Below are 6,926 nucleotides of genomic sequence, written 5' to 3' on the forward strand. Positions count from 1 at the left end.
ACGGGACTCATTGTCCGGCGGGAGGGGAGGGGGCCGCGCCCCGGGGGGGCGGGGGAGCCCCGGGGGTCCCGGCGGTCCCGGCCCCGCCGCGCCCGCGGCACCGGGCGCTGACACGGCCCCGCCGCGGGGGGGCCCCCGCGGGGCGCACGGGGGCGGCCGCGGCCATGGCGGAGGCGGCGGCGGCGGCGGGATCTACCCCGGCCCCGCTAGGAGGCGCCGCGCCCTGCGGCTGGGTCCGGCGCGGGGATCCCTCCGCCGCGCCCCCGGCCGGGACTACATCCCGTCCTGAGGGGCCGCCGCCGCCGGGGCGGGGGCGCGAGCGGGACGGGGCACGTGACCGCGGGGGGCGCGCACGTGACCGCGGGGCGGCCCCGGGAGCGCGCGCGGGCCTCGTGCGGCGGCGGCGGCGCCTCAGGGCCGCGCCCGCCCCGCCCCCGCGGGCCCGGGACCGCCCGGCCCGGCCCGACCCGACCTGCCTTCGACCGGCCTCGAGGCCGTCCGAGCCTGCCGTGCCCGTCCGGCGGAGGTTGTGAGGGTGCTGGAGGGCCTGGAGCATCTCCGTGCCCTGGAAAGGCTGAGGGAGCTGGGGCTGTCCGGCCTGGAGAGGAGCCCCAGCTCAGAGGGACTCTCAGCCCTGGGTGTCCCCTGAGTGCAGGGAGGGACACAGCAGGGCCCGGGCTGTGCTCCAGGCCCAGCAATGGCACCAGAGCCACGGGCAGGGACTGAGCCCAGCAATTCCCCTGCACAGGAGGAACGAGTTGTGCCCAGCTCTGAACAGGGCCCAGAGACGCTGTGGAGTCTGGTTCCAGAGCAGTCCGGACACACTCCTGTGCCCTGTGCCATTGTCCCTGCCTGGCTCTGGGGCTGTGCCCAAGCACAGCGAGGGAAGGAGGCGTCGTGTGAGGCCATGGCCGTGTGGGAGCCTCGCTGGGACAGCCTGTGCCGAGCTTGCCATGGGCTGGGAATCGGAGAATTCTGTGAGGTGACACAGCAGCGGTGTGAGTTATGCACTGCCACGCTCTGAAATCTGAATTTGCCACAGAGCCACAGCGCTGGAAGGCACCGCCAGGACCATCGAGTCCAGCTCCTGGCCCTGCACACGACAGCCCCAAGAATCCTTCCCATGTGCTCTCCCATTCCGGGTTAACACCCTGCGAACAAGCCAGCACCCAAAGGTGGGGCTGGGATGTTTCTGGTGAGCCATGGCACGTGTGTTCACACACGTTCCACTGCACAGCAGGAACTTTGGATCAGGACAACCCCCACATGTGATTGTTCCTTGTGGATCATGACACTGCTCAAGATCTCTTCAACAGAGGGGATGAATTCTATAGCTCAGTAAAAAAGCCCTCTAGGAGTGAAAGGCATGGGTGGCTTTTGTTAGTTCAGAAAGACACAGGCACTTGGAGGATGGAGTGTAATTCCCTCCACCCTCAGCATTCACACCCTTTCTGGCTCGTGGCACTCTGCAGTTCAGCCTCACAATGCTAGAAAGGAAAGTCCATTTGACTCCTCCCCTGAAGTACAGGACAGAAGAGTTGTCACCTCTTTAGAGTGTCAATTAGGTGTCAATTCTTTAGACTTCATGTAACTCATGTGGATTTTCAACTGACTGGGGTCCCGACAATCTGTACGTGCTGTTTATCACAATTCACTGAAATAGTGTTTGTGAACAATTTAGTGACATTTTATTGTGACTGAGGCTGCTTTGAGCCTTTCTGGCTCAGTGGCTCACAGAAATGCCCTGCTTGTCACTGCAAGGCACACCTGGGTTTCACTGGGTGCTTCCATGGCATCTTCACATCACTGGTCATGAGTCAGGAAGACACAGAGTCTTTTTTTTCCCCATGGAAATGTAAATTAAAAACCCAGAAAATACACAAAACTTTGAAACCAAAGCTGGTGCTTTGGCGTTAAAGAGCCCCTAGAACTGAGGTGTTCTGAGAGTTCTCTGAGACACTTGTGCAATCTGTCTGAAGGAAGGAAAGCAAAGAGAGCTGCTTTGGTTTTTGTACAACATCATTTTGCCTTTCAGGAGCAGATATTTCTTCTCTGATAGCACAATCACTGAAGTGCGTTGGGAAACATTTCAGAACGTTGCAAAGTCAGGACCATGTTCAGGAACTCTCAATTAACTTCATGGCTGCTTGAGCCAGTCTGCTCCTGCCTAAAACACACAGCCCCAGGCTGAGCACCTTCCTATTTCAACACTGTTTTATTTGTGCCTTACCACTGACCACTTCATACAAAAATACAAGAGCTCCAGAAGAACAACCCACAGGTACTCTGAGGGCTGGGTTTGAGTGAGCAGAAGTGTCTGAAGGTTGGAGGAACTGAGTGTAGTGGGACATGATCGTGCAGCTGGAGATAGAAATTATATTTGATATAATATTATATTTGATATAAAATTATATCTGATAGATATTTAAGGGAATGAACACAACACAAAGATCTGTGCAAAGGACACAACAGCTCACAGAGAGACTTGGAATCCAGACAGGAGAACTGAACAGGCTGTTGGGCATCATTCCCTGTCCTGAATTCTGGGAGCCAGTGAAAGTATCTCAGTAAGTTTGTGTCCTGCTGATTGTACAGATGAGATGATAAGATAAGATAAGATAAGATAAGATAAGATATAAATAAATAAATAAGGATGGAGATGGAGGTGCACAGAGCTCCCCAAGAGCAGAAATACCAAGGAGTTCCTGGCTGGGAACATTCCCAGCCGTGCTGGTGGTACTCAGTCCATAATTCCAGTATGGAAAACCATTTGAGAAGAGTTTAGAAACTGGAATTGGCATGGCAGGGGATGAAATTAGAGCCAGATAGAGGAGTGCCAGGAGGCAGAAACACTCAGTGCACGAGAGGGGTGGTGCAGGCAGGGTTTTTAGGGTAGGGAACAGGAGGGAAAGGTGCTGTGGCAGCAGAAGCTGGAGCAGAAGGGAGCCACTGCCTGCCTCGGGGTAAAATCTGCACTGACAGGGCTGAGAAAACGGGGGGAAGGATGAGAGTGGGTGTGAAAGCAGCCCTGAATGATGGACAAGATCTGCTCCTCGTTCAGCTCAGGAGGGTTCTCGTGGTGGTTTACACAGTGTGACAGCTGTCAACAGAGAGCTGGGGAGGAAAGATAGAATTTACAAAGTTTGTGTGAAAAGATTGATGGTAAAGCTAACATTCAAGCAGTGAGGAAGAAGGAGAAAAGCAGCCTTGACATCGTTTTTCTCCTGTGTGTACAGAGTGAACAACGTGGAACAGAAGTTGGTGCTAATAGTCTTAATCTACCTTTTCTATTACAGAAGTGGGTTTTGTTTCTCACAATAGAGCCACTGAAAAAATCAGTAAAATCACTGCATTGTGAGAGACTAAACACTTCACACCAGAGGGGAGACATTACACTCCCAAACTGAATAGGTTTAATTGCACATGCATTGTGCTGCTGCTCCAGGTCGAATCTGTGCCCACATTCACCCTAGTGCTAGCTCAGGAGCAGTGTCCTGCTTGGCTTTTATTCAAATACAAAACAATTAACACAACTATTGATGGTTTTACACACAATATAATTCATTATATAATAAACACAAGTAAATTAATCAGCATTAAGACCACTGGTCTCACGCTGATCTTTAAGACCCAGCTCCTGTGCTGATCAGACACTCTATCACCTGCCAGCATTGCTGCCAGTTTCTGTTGAGCCACCACCTTGCAGGGACAACTTCCCATTTTATGCTCTCTGCTTTGTTCAAATCCCTCTCAGTGGCTGAGTTTTCAGATCTAGTTTCAGATTAAAAGGTGCCATTTGGTTTTCTCATTCCAGTTCCAATATGTTTCCCCCTGAACAGTATCAACGAGTCTGTAAGAAAGTTTTTAATTGCCACAGTGCCTGGAGAGGGAGGGTGAAATGAGCCAGGAACAGAGGAGGAAATGCTGCTCAGAATTGCTGTGCTTGGCTCTAGTTCCCTTCTTTGCCCATGTCTCCTGCAGCATGGACCAGGGCAGGTAATAAATATGTTCTAAAGCAAGGGGAGTTTGATGAGCACTCCTGTCCCCTGCACACCCCCTGCTCCTGCTGCTCCTGGGATCAGCATTTGCCTCAGCTCTGGAATGCCAGCCACTGAAATCTGTCACTGAAGTCATCCCTGCACTGGGCTCAGCAGGCAATCTGTCACTGAATTCATTCCTGCCAAGATTTCAATCCAGCCTTGTACTTGGGATCCTGATAGACCCTCAGATAAATATTATTGATTAGTCATCATTATTTTTTACTGTTGATATGCAGAAGGTTGTGGAGCCTTGCAGTTGGATTTCTACACAGTCCACTGGAAAATCTGTTTGATTGTAGTGTTTATATTGGCAATGAGGTTCATCTTTATTGCAGGCTGAGGTAAAACTCTCAGATTCTGTCAAAAATCCAAAGCAAAAGTGAAGCTGACACCCCTGAGCCTCAGAGCAGACAAATCCTCAGCAAAGAGAGCAGCTACAGATCTGGGACTGACTCTGGATTCACATTCCAGAACATAAATAAATGGGATTCACATTCCAGAACATAAATAAATGGGCTCTGAGTGGCTGTCCCAGCTTCAGCATCCTCCTGGCTCAGAGGGGCTGAAAGCTGGGCCTTGTGTGTGACCCCTGAACGTGCTCAGGGGCTGGGGAGTCTCTGCTGCCAAGGTGAGTTCCCTTCACCCCTGCATCAAACAGCTCCAGCTCTGCTCTGAACTGAGGCAGCCAGGAAGCAATTAAAGCTCCTGCTCCTGCCAGATGATTGAGTGCTTGCAGACACAGATTCCTAAGAAAGTATAATAGAGAAAGTGCATTAGCAGAGTATTTGTGCCTTCACAGGAAATGAATATGGATGTAATTAAGAAAAGCTGATTTATGTAGAACTGTAAAGCCAAGGACATAAAATGAAAAATTCTCAGTAAATGTCAAGTCAGTGTTTTGTGGTGGCCAAAACAAGGCAAGGAGAGTATTGCAATGGTATTAAGGAACTGAGAATTAAAATGCCACTATATAAATCCCTAGAACATGAATATTTCAGACATTATATGGAGTTCCAAGCACCTGATCTCCAAAGATTAAAGAAGTGCTGTTCCACTGTAGTCTGTTGCTAACATTTTGAGAACAGCAACATCACAAGACTTTCTCTTGCTAGGAAAAGCCAAATGGTTTCCAGGGTGTGTGGTGAAATGTGTGTTTGTATATCCAGCAGGGCAGGAGAGCCTGGCTGTTCCCAAGCTTCCCCTGTGCTGGGTCCATGGATTCAGAGGCAGGCAGATGGAAACTCAGATCAGTTTTCCTTCTTTCAAACACTCTTGTGGTGTCTGCTCATGTCCTGATGCCCTGGAGCTCTTGGGTTTGTTCTTTAGAGCACTTTTTTCCCTGAGAAATTTCCCCTATTTACCCAAACCCTGTTGTCCTGTCACATTTCAAACTTTCCCACAGAGCACACAGAACACTCCTGTGTACCCTAACTGATGCGTGAAAGCACCTTCCTCCAACATCATCCCATCAATAAATGAAGGAATTTTACCAGGTCATTTTCATAATTAAAATGTAGCCATGGACCTTCCAAAAGCTGAACCCTAATTCACAGCAGTCAGGTGATGAATAATTCATGCACTGGACTTCAGTTATGCATCCCTACATAAAATGAGGAAAAGATAAACTTCATGAGGCTTAATTTGCATTCCAGCAAATGATCAGCATTATGTAAATTTAAATAAACATCTGAACCCTCATTACTTGGTCATTACAAACTTTGTAACTATTTTTAACTTAAAAGAATGCTTTTTGCTATGAAACCTCCAAATGAGACATAAATAGATAAAACCTATTTACTGCAGATTTCACTTAAATCCAGAGATGTATCTCTGTATATGATTGCTCTGGTTAGTCTGCAGCAAATGAAATTATATGTAATCTTCTGAAAAAGTACAGGCAAATGTCACAAATATACAGTTCAGTCACTGTGATCCAGTTACATGTGGATTCAAAACCTGCAGCTCCATCTTTTATTATTGGAAAGCAAATTCTATCTGCAGCATTTGCTTTGGACAGTCAGCAAGGGAGAAACCATCAGAATCTGCACTGGAGAACAGAGACTACTCTAAATAACCTTTATTGCAAGTTTTAGTGAATTATTTTTACCACTGTGATGACTCTGAAATACAAATTTATCATTTATCTACAGTTTCTAAATTTTCTTCTAACATTAACAACTGCATCTGGTGTGCTGAAGGAATGCAGACAAACATGAGCCAAACAGCATTTTACAGACACTTGTTGCTTCTGTCACACCATGAATTTTCTGATCCAGGTGTCCACAAACTCCACAGGTATCCATAACAAAAAATAAAAAAAAGGAAATTTAAAATATAGATATATAAAGCCATTATCAGAATAATTTCATCCTCCTTCCTAATGCACATTTGATTGCAAGAGCTTCTGGCTCTATCAGGCTGTGAAACAAAAACTTGCATTGCTGTTTGTACTTCCTTCCTCAGGATCTTTATACAGACTTTACTAAATCCAGACTTGACTTTGCAAACTGCACTTGACATAAGGAAAAATCTGCAATATCCCTGAGGTGAATGGGTCTGTTCCCCTAAACCTGGTGAGGTCACACTCACAGACTCTAAATGTGCTTAGTTTCTGAAGAAGGGAAGGGACTCATCTGCTTCTGGACAAACACAGAATACAGAATTATTCCACACATGTGGTTCCCTTTCCTATCCAAAGAATCTCCCTCTTTCCAGTCTAGGCACAAACACTGAACTCTGATTTCCTCCTGGACTGCCCCAGCCATGAGCAGTTCTTTGGAGCTGCTTCATGACCATGTGCACATGTGCTGAGGAAAGAAAGGACACTAATTAGCATCTCTTTAAATTATAGCTACAAAGCACAGGACAAAGACAGGACACATTGCA

This window comes from Catharus ustulatus, chromosome 17 (assembly GCF_009819885.2).
Source record: "Catharus ustulatus isolate bCatUst1 chromosome 17, bCatUst1.pri.v2, whole genome shotgun sequence".
Classification (NCBI taxonomy): domain Eukaryota; kingdom Metazoa; phylum Chordata; class Aves; order Passeriformes; family Turdidae; genus Catharus; species Catharus ustulatus.